Raw genomic sequence first — 14,254 nt, forward strand, 5'->3', positions numbered from 1 at the left:
TATTGCGGACAGTCTGAGCACTGATGGAGGGATTGTGCGTTCCTGGTGTAACTCGGGCAGTTGTTGCCAATCCTGTACCTGTCCCGCAGTTGTGATGTTTAGATGTACTGATCCTGTGCAGGGGTTGTTACACGTGGTCTGCCACTGCGAGGACGATCATCTGTCCGTCCTGTCTCCCTGTAGCGCTGTCGTAGGCGTCTCACAGTACGGACATGGCAATTTATTGCCCTGACCACATCTGTAGTCCTCATGCCTCCTTCCAGCATGCCTAAGGCACGTTCATGCAGATGAGCAGGGACCCTGGGCATCTTTTTGTGTTTTCAGAGTCAGTAGAAAGGCCTCTTTAGTGTCCTAAGTTTTCATAACTGTTACCTTAATTGCCCACCGCCTGTAAGATGTGACCGTTCCACAGGTGCATGTTCATTAATTGTTTATGGTTCATTGAACAAGCTTGGGAAACCTTGTTTAAACCCTTTCCAATGAAGATCTGTGAAGTTATTTGGATTTTTACGAATTATCTTTGAAAGACAGGGTCCTGAGAAAGAGACGTTTCTTTTTTTGCTGAGTTTAGTTTTGACATTTGTGTTAATTGTTTTAAGAGAATGGAACTTTGTTTCCAAATCAACTGAGTATATGTTTCTACCATGGGTGATGTGCTTCTTGTAAGGCTGACTGAGAGAAAGAGGAGAAGGTGATCCGAGCGCTGGAGAACACGCTCCACGTCGTCAACAGGCGCGACACAACCTATCGCAAATTCTTCAACCAAGTGACTGAATCCAGTACGTACAGTATGAGGAAACGTTCCTAGTGAGACAACCTGATTCCTACGAAGCTCAGGCCTCTATGCCTGTTGTGTTTTGAAGGTGAGGAGTATCAGGAGACGACATGGACCTGACCAGGGAAAAACTCCTGGCCCTAGCCATTACGAGAGCATGGGTTTTCCACTGGGCCATCATCTTCTCACTCTTTTATGAACCTGGAGTGTAATTAAGCAATAAGGCCCGAGGTGGTATGGTATATGGACAATATACCATGGCTACGGGCTGTGCTCTTTGCACGACGCAATGCGGAGTGCCTGGATACAGCCCTTAGTCTGAAATACCACGGCTTTCAGCAAATCAGCATTCAGGGCTCGAATCACCCAGTTTGTAATTGCCTTTTGTGTACTTAATTTCCATTTTGTGTTACTTTACCGTTCTCTTTCTTTCCCTCTTTCTCTGCCTTTCTCATGTGCAGTGTTCTAGATCTGTCCAAAGCCCTATCATTATCTCTCTCCTTTTCGGTTCATCGCCTGGCTTACATTGGCTGCTTGTGTTAATAACATTCCCTCGCGTCCCAAGAACAATAGAGGTCGAAAATAGACTCCTCTGACAACTCACTCTTAACCACCTGACAGTACAATCAAATCTGTGCGTGTGTCGCCTGTATGTTTGTGCGTGCGGGTGTGTATTTACGTGTTTGTTTGTTTGAGGATTCTATCGTTAGGGCATGAACAATACACTCCACAGCCTGCTTCAAGGGGGCGTTTCTGAACGATAGGACTGAAGAGGCCGAGTCACGGATCCTGTCCATGAACAAAGAACTGGTTTCCCAGCATGATAACAAGCGTGTTACCGTTATTCTATGACAGAAAACAAACCATGAATTGCAAAACATTGAAATATTGGGTCACACTTTACTGTCGTCCCCCTTATCTATGCGTTCATAATAAAACCTTTATAACAGTTACATAAGACGTTATGTCTGTCGTAGGCAGTGATAACGATTGCTATCGATGACAGGCAACTTTGTTGTAATGCGCCCTTATGTCAACTGCCTCTACAACACAGGCTACATAACCACTAAATTCATGTGTTATAACAATAGGTTACGGACAACAAACACAATTGCATTTTATTGATGGCAATTTGAATGCACAGATCCTGAGGTCCATTGTCGTGCCATTCATCCACCGCCATCCCCTCATGTTTCAGCATGATAGTGCTGAATAACATCCCCACAGCATGATGCTCCCGCCACCATGCTTCACCGTAGGGATGGTGCCAAGTTTCCTCCAGACGCGACGCTTGGCATTCAGGCCAAAGAGTTCAATCTTGGTTTCATCAGACCAGAGAATCTTGTTTCTCATCGTCTGAGCGTCTTTAGGTGCCTTTTGGCAAACTCCAAGCAGGCTGTCATGTGCTTTTTACTGAGGAGTGGCTGTTTGAGTTCTTGATATACAATGGGTAAAGGGGCTGCTGAATGGCGCAGTGGTTCTTAGGCACTGCATCGCAGTGCTAGAGGCATCACTACAGACCTGGATTTGATCCCGGGCTGTATCACAACCAGCCGTTGTGTGGGCCCATAGAGCCCACACAATTGACCCAGCATTATCTGGGTTAGGGGATGTTTTGGCTGGTGGGGGGGGTTACTTGTCTCGACAAGCCCTAGCAACTCCTTGTGTGGGCCGGGCGCCTGCAGACTGACCTCTGTCGTCAGTTGGACGGTGTTTCCTCTGAAACATTGGTGCGGCTGGCTCCCGGTTTGAGCGGGCGGGTGTTAAGAAGCGCGGTTTGGCGGGTCATGTTTCAGAGGACGAAACCGTCGCCTCCCGAGCCCTTTTGGGGAGTTGCAGCGATGAGAACGAAAAAGGCATTAAAATGAAAAAAAAAATAGATCAAACGGTGTGTCTGATATATGAAACAACTTCCTCATAGCTCTTCAAATAGAGGCTGCCTGACTTTTTGGCTCAAATCACTTGTGCCACAAATGATTTCTTTGAAAACCTGGGCATTGTTCAAAAGGCAACTCCCTTCCACAAAGAAAAGAGGCGACCACTTCCTCGTGCCTCACACAGATTGTCAGACGGACTCGCTGAACTGAATCTTACCACACCAGAGCACAGTCTGTGTTCTGTCATCTGAAACAACGTAATGCTGTTCCTATTATTTTGTGGCGGATGTTTTGCGTTGTCTGCAGGGCAAACTTTTGGTAAGTTATCCAGCAACGGCAGCGTAGCCTAGTGGTTAGAGCGTTGGACTAGTAACCGGAAGGTTGCGAGTTCAAACCCCCGAGCTGACAAGGTACAAATCTGTCGTTCTGCCCCTGAACAGGCAGTTAACCCACTGTTCCCAGGCCGTCATTGAAAATAAGAATGTGTTCTTAACTGACTTGCCTGGTTAAATAAAGATTAAAATAAATGTAATATTTTATTTTGTGTTTATGATCAAAATAAAGGCGTGTGAGACCTTTTAGTCCAGAGGACAATGATTGCTAAAGTATGACCAAACCCAGACATCAGTGAAGACATGGAATAGTCAGTGTGTCTTCCAGTCATGAGTAAGTCTAACTTGTTTATTATGGTTGGAAAATAATAGAACAATGCAATAGGATGGCAGGTTGCCTAGTGGTTAGAGCGTTGGACTAGTAACCGAAAGGTTGCAAGTTCGAATCCCTGAGCTGACGAGGTACAAATCTGTCGTTCTGCCCCTGAGCAAGGCAGTTAACCTGCTGTTCCTAGGCCGTCATTGAAAATAAGAATTTGTTCTTAACTGACTTTCCTAGTTAAATAAAGGTAGAATCAGATCATTGAAACTGGATCATTTTGTGTGTGTGGAATTTAAAATGATAGAAGAAAGTAGAGAAGAGTGATGACTACTGTGGAAAACAGATTTGTTTTATTGCTGGTTGTGGTCATACAGTAGATATGAGATACTAGACTGGGTACCAGTCTGTTCGGGCTAACATTCCACTCCTTGTCATTTTTGTAATGTTTTCCATAATGACACTGAGTACAAGGAGTGAAACGTTAGCATAAAACAGGTCTGGAATTCAGGCTAATGAAATACAATTTCACGTCAATATTTTCCCCATCAGCTCCAGCACCTTCAATGGGACAAGTGAACAGCACAAGACAGGAAACAACACCTCCAGCTCCCACTACTTCATATGTGGACCCACCTTTTGGTACTGGCACATCTACTAGTGGTGGGTATATAAGCATGAAGTACATGCATTTAATTATGATACTTTAATAAGTGTCTTTATGTACTGAATTAATCTAATACTCTTACCCTAATAGGATTTGCAATTCTTCGAACAGCTGTCACTTCTTATCAGGAGCTAAATAAGACTACAGTTGATCCAGTCTTGAGTCCAGGTAATGTTTCCTTCTGCAATTATGGTGGTCTGCTTGATAAAATAAAAAAAAACTCACTCCTAACAGTGATGCATCTGCTGAACATAAATATGAATGCGATATGCGACAATTTCATTGGTTTTACTGAGTTACAGTTCATATGAGGAAATCTGTCAATTGAAATACATTCATTAGGCCCTAATCTATGGATTTCACATGACTGGGAATAGAGATATGCATCTGTTGGTCACAGATCCCTTTAAAAGAAATGGACCTCACAATAAGCCACAGAATCTCATTTTTGTGCATTCATTTTTTAATTTTTGTGCATTCAAATTGCCATCTATAAAATGAAATTGTGTTCTTTGTCTGTAGCTTATGCCTGCCCTCACCATAACCCCACTGCCTCTCTGGGGCACTCTGTTCACTATGTTGATATCAGCAAACCGCTCGCCCACAGGACGCCATACACGTGGTCTGCGGTTGTGATGACATTGGAGGCGGCTTATGGTAGAGAAATTAACATTCAATTCTCTGGCAAAAAATCTCTGGTGGACATTCTTGCAATAAGCATGCCAATTGCACACTCCCTAAAAAACTTGAGACATCTGTGGTGTTGTGTGACAAAACTGCACATTTTAGAGTGGCCTTTTATTGTCCCCTGCACAAGGTGCACCTGTGTAATGATCGTGCTGTTTAATCAGCTTTGTAATATGCCACACCAGTCAGGTGGATGAATTATCTTGGCAAAGGAGAAATGCTCAAATATTTGTGCTCTAAATGTGAGAAAAATAAGCTTTTTGTGCTTCTGGAAAATTTCTGGAATCTTTTAATTCAGCTCATGAAGCAACACTACCAACAAAATTGCGTTTATATTTTTGTTTTGTGTATTTCCCTGGTAGCAATGTACTGTATGTATATAGTTTATATATAGTTCCACTGAATATTAGTTATCTATTATAATAATATTATTTGTGTTGGAATAAGATATGGATCAGATGAGTTTAAGATTACGTCAAATATTCTCTCTTCTAGCTCTATGACATCATTGGTGCGCAGCAACCTAATCTGGAATTTCACCTGACTGTGAAAACTGTCCAGAAGGTTTGATGGATTATGATTCAATGCATAACAGGTTAACATTTTTATGGCACATCATGTGCTGCAACTTATACAGTATGCCAATTTGAACTATTATACTACTTACTGAATTTTCTACGATATTTTTAATTCTGTTTCAGTAAAAACAAATTAAAGAGATGCTACAGAGGTTTGTATTCGACTCTGAATTCCAACTCGAGAACTCGGGCCTCTTTCTAGAGCTCCGACTTTTTGACCTGAAGGTCACTGACGTCATGATTCAACCTAGTTGTTTTTCAGCGTTCCCAGTTGTCTTGAAAGCACCATAAATCCAGAGAATGCCAGACTTTGATGACAAAGTTTGATGACAAAGTTTGCCCACAAGAAGGACTGCCATGCCACCTGATGTTGTGTAGTAAGCTGTTAGTAGCCCATGTGTGTCACCCTAAGTCACACCCTTTCCCTCTCAGAATTTAGCCTCGTGTTCTGATTAGCCTGTTTTAGAGAAATGTCATCATCGAATATTATAAGAGCTTTCATTGTCTTCTTATATGCCCCCGTTATTTATCCTACAGTTCTGACTTGGCTATACAGGGAAAATACTGTAAGAATGGCTGATGTTCTGAATGCTGTCGCTGACCATTTAAAAGTGTTGAACAAATAGGCATATCAACTACATCCGTCTTGGCTTGCTCATCATTGAATGTCTTAATCGAAATTACGGCTTGCCTCTTATCCGCTCATCGTTCCCTTATGACGTAGTTTGTACATCTCAATTGTTATATAGGTCTATCTCATTAGTATCTAATCATTTTAAGCAATGTTGGAATTATGCATTTCATTGTTTTGCTTACTTTGTGTATTATAATTAGTTAATGTGCTTTTCTTCCGCTAGGAGGGGATACTATATAATGTTGTTGGGTCTGTAACCATGTTTGCCAGTGATAGTCACTTCCCATTCAAATATTTTTTTTGGATGGACAAATGTGATTTCAGATAATATTTGCAGGGTTGTTTTGTTTGCACAATGCGCTGTCTGTGCGTCTGTATATTGTCTATAAAAGTGGATCCTCGTGATTGTGTTTTCCTTCCTTTTTAGACCACAATAGGCCTAATAAAATACTTCAAGAAGCTAACCGCATCTCTCTCTTTCTCTCTCTCTCTCTGTGTGTGTGTGGTGACTTAAAGAAGAGTAAAGTTAAGGCGTCAACATCTTGCTGAATTTATCTGACCTCACATCTACCTGAATTTCTGTCGGTATCCATTTTGAAAGTGCTGAAGGAAGGCCTACCTCAGAGCAGCTTGTTTGCTTGCACTTGCATATATTTAGGGCTATGTGTCAAAACTCATGTTGGCATTCATAATTATTGAAGGAGAATACGGTTCTTATCGAGTTACTGTACACAAATCCACAAGGAGTCAGTAGAAACCATGTTTATTTAAGCAAGTCAGCCATATACAGTACCAGTCAGTGAATTCTAAATAAATCACAGTGTCACCAGCAAAACACCATGACACCTCCTCCTCCATTCTTCACGGTGGGAACCACACATGCGGAGATAATTCGTTCATCTACTCTGCGTCTCACAAAGAGACCCTCGGTTGGAACCAAAAATCTAAAATGTCCATTGCTCTTGCTCGTGTTTCTTGACCCAAGCAAGTCTCTTCTTCTTATTGGTGTCCTTTAGTCGTGTTTTTCTTACAGCAATTCGACCATGAAGTATTTATTCACGCAGTCTCCTCTGAACAGTTGATGTTGAGATGTGTTTGTTACTTGAACTCTGTGAAGCATTTATTTGGACGGCAGTCTGAGGCTGATAACTCTAATGAACTTATCTTCCGCAGCAGAGGTAACTCTGGGTCTTCCATTCCTGTGGCGGTCGTCATGAGAGCCAGTTTCATCATAGCGGTTTTTGCGATTGCACTTGAAGAAACTTTAAAAGTTCTTGAAATTTTCCGGATTGACTAACCTTCATGTCTTAAAGTAATGATGGACTGTCGTTTCTCTTTGCTTATTTTCTTTCTCTTTGCTTATGGACTTGGTCTTTTACCAAATAGGGCTATCTTCTGTATACCACCCTACCTTATCACAACAAAACTGATTGGCTCAAATGCATTATAAGAAGGAAAGAAATTCCAAAAATGAACTTTTAACAAGGGCATACCTGTTAGTTGAAATGCATTCCAGGTGACTACCTCATGAAGCTGGTTGAGAAAATGCCAAGAGTGTGCAAAGCCATCATCAAGGCTAAGGGTGGCTACTTTGAAGAATCTCAAAATATATTTTGATTTGTTTAACACTTTTTTGGTTACTACATGATTCCATATGTGTTATTTCCTCATGTTGATATCATATCTTCACTATGGCAACTGTGAGTCTTTCTGGGTAAGTCTCTTAGAGCTTTGTACACCTGGATTGTACAATATGTTTTCCATTATTCTTTAAAAATTCTTCAAGCTCTGTCAAGTTGATTGTTGATCATGGCTAAACAGCCATTTTCAAGCCAATTTAAGTCAAAACTCTAACTACGTCACTCTGGGACATTCAATGTCCTATGTTATTGTCCTGCTGAAAGGTGCATTTGTTTCCCAGTGTCTGTTGGGAAAGCAGACTGAACTATGTTTTCCTCTAGGATTTTGCCTGTGCTTAGCTCTTTTCTGTTTCTTGGCGATGAAGTAGTCACTCAAAAAATAATGTTGAACACTATTATTACACACAGTAAGTCCATGCAACTTATTATGCGACTTGTTAAGCAACATTTGACTCCTGAAGTTATGTAGGGTTGCCATAAAAAAGGGGTTGAATGCTTATTTACATTTCAGCTTTAAATGTTGTATTCATTTGTAAAATTTCTAGAAACATAATTCCACTTTAACATTATGGGGTATTGTATGTATGCCAGTGACACAAAATCTCAATTTAATCCATTCTAAATGAATCTGTAATACAACAAAATGTGGAAAAAGTAATGGGGTGTGAATACTTTCTGAAGGCCCTGCACGTACCCATGGCCATGTGTCACGAGTTGATGTGGCCTGCTGGCTTCTGCATTACCGGTACATTGATCTCTAACTTCAGCACTATGGACAGCTCAGTATATTTGTATCATGCATGGCTTGCTACCTATATGACACAACAAAATACAGTTTTTAATTAAACTTTAATTATTTTACTATCAACTAACAGCTCATATGGCCTTTATAATAGGCCAATTCACATCTTTAATTGCATTTGCAGACCAAGGCAAAATGAATTCCCGACAGTATTTTAAGGGATACTGTGAGGTTCTGGTATTCAAGCCCTTGTTCTACTGACCCAGAGAAAGATGAACTTGTGGATTCCAGTAGCATTGCTACTATATCTGTAGACTTCCAGTCATTGCGCTAATGCTAGTTAGCATTAGCACATGAAACTACCGCCAAAATCCTTCAATCAGCTCGCAGAGACATGAAAATGGTATCCACCAGATCATCTGACTCTGGATATTACAACAAGGGCTTAAATGCCAGAATCTCTCAGTAGCCTTTTAAGTAGATTGGGAAGCATCCAAAATGGAATTACCTCTATATAACAATACAATTATATGACCCTAGTCAAAAACATCCTATAGGAATAGTGATTTTTCCAATAGAATCCTATAGGATTCTGACAATCATATAGGATTTTTGTCACCTCTATCAGAATCCTATTGGATTACTTTTTTACTATTGGAAATCCAAAGTAATCCTGTTGGATCCAATAGTCTTGGCCCCCCAGTCAAAATCCTATTAGAATAGTTTTTCTTATTTGAACCCATTAAATTATAGTTTACTGTCATGTATTCCAGTACAATACAACAACATTAATTCTAACATATTTGTTGATCGGAAACAACAGTTCTATATTCATTTTGGTTTAATTCAGCACCACAAAATGGGAGGGATTCAAGGCTGAAAGTTTATTTGCAATATGACCACGAGTACAGTACACCTTTTTCAACAAAACACTCACCTGACTTATTTGATTTGATTATTTTTCATGCAACTTTTTTCGAGTTAGGCGACAATGCAATATGAAATACAATAAATATAATATACAATGTTACAATAAAACAAGATTTTTTTAGGGGTTTCCCCGTAGAATACACAGCCTCTTTACATTGCTTATATGCAAAAAGAAAGTAAGTACAGTAACTCAAAGATATGAGCATTTGTTTTAATTGAATATATAATAAAATAGTCAGCTATGCACATAAAAAAGAGAATGCTTCCTTTACCCTATTTTGTCACGGTTCATGGATCCACTCTCTCTCCCTCTCTCTCTCTCTCTCTCTCTCTCTCTCTCTCTCTCTCTCTCTCTCTCTCTCTCTCTCTCTCTCTCGTGTTTGTGTGGGCGTGGTTCCCAATCTCGGCCTGATTGTCTGCGCCAGCTGGAACCACTTATCTTCCCTTTATATGTTCTGTAACCAGTGTTTCTTGTTGTCAGATCGTTGTTACTTCCCTGAGGTTGTGTCGTGTGTCCGTGCTCATCTCTCGCCGCCCTTGTGTGGATTATCTACTGTGCTCCTTCCTACCCATCCGGACACACTCCCTGGATTTCTCAGCACGCTATCATCGGAAGATGCGCCCTAGTCCCTGGGTCGGATTCCGTCTGAGTACAGTCTGTCTGTCCTGTTGCTGCTGTAAACTGTATTTATTAAACCATCGTTGCTTGCATCTTGCATCCGCCTCTGTATTGTCACATATTTCTGTTGGGATAGGAGAGGAAAATAAAACCTAAAGGTAAATCAATCACCGGATGTTCTACCTTGTCGGACAATGTCCAGTTTCTGCTTGCAGTTATGGAACCCTGACCTGTTCACCGGACCAGCTACCTTATTCTGGACCTGCTCCTTTGACCCTTTCTCCCCCCCCTCTCTCTCTCCCTCTCTCTCTCTCTCTCTCTCTCTCTCTCCCTCTCTCTCTCTCTCTCTCTCTCTCTCCTGCACTTATTGTCTCGACCTCTCAATGCTCGGTTATGAAAAGCCAACTGACATTTACTCCTGAGGTGCTGACCTATTGCACCCTCTATAACCACTGTGATTATTGTTTGACCCTGCTGGTCATCTATGAACGTTTGAACATCTTGAAGAGCAATCTGACCGTAATGGCCATGTACTCTTATATATCTCCACCTGGCACAGCCAGAAGAGGACTGGCCACCCCTCAGAGCCTGGTTACTCTCTAGGTTTCTTCCTAGGTTTCTGCCTTTCTGGGGAGTATTTCCTAGCCACCGTACTTCTATCTGCTGATGTAAAAAGGGCATTATAAATACATTTTATTGATTTAAGGTAATGAGAACTCTTTCCCTCCCAGGGTTGTACCACCCACTCTCCCTCCCTCTCTGCCTCTCTCCCCTCTGTCCCTCCCTTCCTCCCAGGGTTGTACCACCCCCCTCTCACTCCCTATCTGCCCTGTCAGGGAGGTGACCAAGAACCTGATGGTCACTCTGACAGAGCTCTAGTATTCCTCTGTGGAGATGGGAGAACCTTCCAGAAGGACAACCATCTCTGCAGCACTCCACGAATCAGGTCTTTATGGTAGTGGCCAGACAAAGCCACTCCTCAGTGAAAGGCACATGACAGCCTGCTTGAAGTTTGCCAAAAGGCACCTAAAGACTCTCAGACCATGAGAAACAAGATTCTCTGGTCTGATGAAACCAAGATTCAACACTTTGGCCTGAATGCCAAGCATCACGTCTGGAGGAAACCTGGCACCATCCCTACGGTGAAGCATGGTGGTTGCAGCATCATGCTGTGGGGATTTCTTTCAGTGGTAGGGACTAAGGGAATGGAGCAAATTACAGAGAGATCCTTGATGAAAACCTGCACCAGAGTGCTCAGGACCTCAGACTGGGGCGAAGGTTCATCTTCCAACAGGACAACGACCCTAAGCAAACAGCTGGGTCAAGTCTCTGAATGTCCTTGAGTGGCCCAGCCAGAGTCCGGGCCAGTGTGCCAAGCTTGTAGCGTCATACCCAAGAAGACTTGAGGCTGTAATCGCTGCCAAAAGTACTCCAACAAAGTACTGAGTAAAGGGTCTGGATAGTTATGTAAATATGATATTTCAGTTTTTTTTAAATACATTTGCAAAATGTTTTACTTAAAAATTAAGGTTTTTGCTTTGTTGTTATGTGGTATTGTGTGTAGATTGAAGAGGGAAAAAAACTATTTAATCCATTTTAAAATAAGGCTGTAACCTAACAAAATTGGTAAAATGTCAAGGGGTCTGAATACGTTACAAAGGCACTGTAAGTTTAAGATTGTTCCACCTGAGCGAGTCTGACAACAAGTCAGAGACTGCTATAATGAAACACCATTCTAATGCCTCTTAAAGGGAAAGTAATCCAAAAGTAACTGGAAGTAATCAGATTACGTTACTGAGTTTGGGTAATCCAAAAATTACACTACTGATTACCCTTTTGGGCAGGTAATTAGTAACTGTACCGGATTACCTTTAGAAAGTAAGCTACCCAACTATACTACAATAATAACACGAAAATACCTTTAAATACAAAGATCTATTTATTTCATCACTTACAAAGGAATCCGTAGAGAATGCCAACGTCATATCAATACAATAAAGAGTAAATTATTCCATATCATTGCAGCCAAGCATCAATCATCATGTCACCAGAATAAGAACCTCAATATTTATTGGAAAGGAGCATCAAGCTCATCACCGTGCAATTTTACTACCCCTTAAAGTTCATCCATTTAAAAAAGAATCTGTAGCCTAATAAACTGCATGCTTTCCTGAGTCGTAGTGGGAGGACCACACACCTTATCATTGTGTGACTCCAAGTTTACATCGATGTGATGGTATTATATACATATTTGCATATAAAGGCCTTTCCATCGCCATTTCTCACATAGAAACGTTTTGTGTAGGTAAAATGAACTATCAGGCCTGTCGTGACATTTTTGAACTGACATGTACCTTACTCTCTCTCATAAAAAGGTTTGATAGAAACCTGGTGAAACCTGAGGCACCACACAGCTGTTTACCTAATGCTGCACCACTATTCATTTAAAATAGTCTGTAAAAAGAGACGTGCGCTTCATGATAGGCCTAAAATCCTATAATGTAATTGGATGCTAAAGACTTATCTCTATCTGTTCTTTGTTTTCAAGATTTATATCCAATAAATTAATTACAATATGACAAAAGATGCAGTGCTTGGAATTTGTGATCATTTTGATTAAGGCGACATTACATAACTTGTTAAACAACATGACATGTCCTGATCGTGAGAATGAACATGATGGCTATGGCCATATGCAGGCTATACATGGAGTTGTGTGGTGTCTCATTGTTGCTATACAAAATGCGGCTTGGCTGGGAAACCTTAAAGAGCGACTGCTCTCTCCTTTGAAAACGGCTTATGAAAAGGATGTTGCAAATACTGTCCATTTCTGCTGTACTGTATTATTACCAATCGCCTTCAGTCCCATATTGTGGATGTGTTGAGTACCAGTTTTGTTCAATTTAATGACATATTGCAAAACTGTTTCTTACTAATTATTTGTGGACTTTATCAATGTCATTGTATTTCCATGCCACCATATGTTAATGTAATATACCGCGGGGCAAAAAAGTATTTTGTCAGCCACCAATTGTGCAGAGCTAGAAATCTTGCTTGTTTGTAGGTGACCAAATACTTATTTTCCACCATAATTTGCAAATAAAATCATTAAAAATCCTACAATGTGATTTTCTGGATTTTTTTCCCTCATTTTGACTGTCATAGTTGAAGTGTACCTATGATGAAAATTACAGGCCTCTCATCTTTTTAAGTGGGAGAACTTACACAATTGGTGGCTGACTAAATACTTTTTTGCCCCACTGTACAGACATATACCCAACCACAATGTATAGCCAATGTGTACTTTACACATTTCATTACATTTTTATATATTGCTACTAACATTTTAAGAAATCACAAATAATATTTTATATTAATAATTTCAAACAAGGGCATTAGCATGAGAAGAACTTACCAGTCCAAAATGATGCCCTCTCCGTTCAAAAAATATTCCACCATTTGGGAATCAAAGCAATGCTAGCTAAATGAATCGTCCTCCAATAGTCTCTCTGTCTCATTTTCCCGATCAATTTCTTCTAAAATTGTGTGTACATCTGTATATCTATACTTAGATTTAGCTTTCCCTGACTTAGTCGCCATACTGTTTGATAAATAAACAGCTGAAGATGCGCTTTACCAAAATAGTGCTGTGCGTAACACGCGTGGCTCCTTCCGGTATGAATCTTCAATGGTGAATTACCCTCTTTACGCCGGAGTTTACTACATGGGTTGGTCTTCCAACACATAACCATTACATATTGCCGTTTGCCTCAGCTCATTGGCTATCTACCAAGCTAGATTTCAAGACGATCCGTGGTCATTGGGTTAAAATACAGTCAATCAACGAAACAGCGGTCATATAATTGGTGCACAATGAGGTCATTACTTGTTGTCTTCAAATCGGTTTCTTTCAGTCAATACGTCCCGCGAAATGACCCATCAAGTTTGGTTGTGTTACAAACAACCAGTTGATTGTAATGAAACCAAACATGACTGGACAAAGTCACGTTTAGTGTGTGTATTTACATCGACTGTTTCGTCAAATTGAATGAGACGGAATTCACGACTCAAGCGGTTCACAAAATGTTTCCTGTTAGGCTATAAAAATGGATTTTATCAAACAAAAGACCATTAATTGTGTAACAATGAGCCTTGGGATTGCAAACAGAGGAAGATCATCAAAGGAAAACAATTTATTTTATTGCAATTTGTGATTTTGTTACACCTGTGCTGGTTGAAATAGTATTTTGGTATGGGGCTCTGTCCTCAGATAATCGCATCGTATTCTTTCGCAGGAAATCCTTTTTTAAAATCTGACAACGCAGTTGGATTAACAAGATTCTAGGCTTTCGAACCATGTGAGACACTTGTATTTTCAGGAATGTTTAATATGACTATTTATGTAGCGATCACCGTATGTTGTCGAATTTAATCCCGCTAACGGGATCTGTGCG

At 40.7% G+C, this 14,254-nt stretch overlaps 1 long non-coding RNA gene across 2 annotated transcripts; it reads left to right on the forward strand.

The window, feature by feature from the left end:
• Positions 1-2,464: 2,464 nt before the first annotated feature.
• Positions 2,465-9,931, forward strand: LOC118401721 (uncharacterized). 2 transcript variants are annotated; one of them, XR_008077500.1, is made up of 4 exons: positions 2,465-2,970; positions 3,856-3,966; positions 4,061-4,138; positions 9,663-9,931. It is a non-coding gene; the product is annotated as an uncharacterized LOC118401721 (long non-coding RNA). The 2 variants fall into 2 exon arrangements; XR_004829340.2 differs by lacking the exon at positions 9,663-9,931 and adding an exon at positions 4,493-6,331.
• The last annotated feature ends 4,323 nt before the right edge of the window (positions 9,932-14,254 follow it).

Source organism: Oncorhynchus keta, chromosome 23 (assembly GCF_023373465.1).
Source record: "Oncorhynchus keta strain PuntledgeMale-10-30-2019 chromosome 23, Oket_V2, whole genome shotgun sequence".
NCBI classification, from domain to species: domain Eukaryota; kingdom Metazoa; phylum Chordata; class Actinopteri; order Salmoniformes; family Salmonidae; genus Oncorhynchus; species Oncorhynchus keta.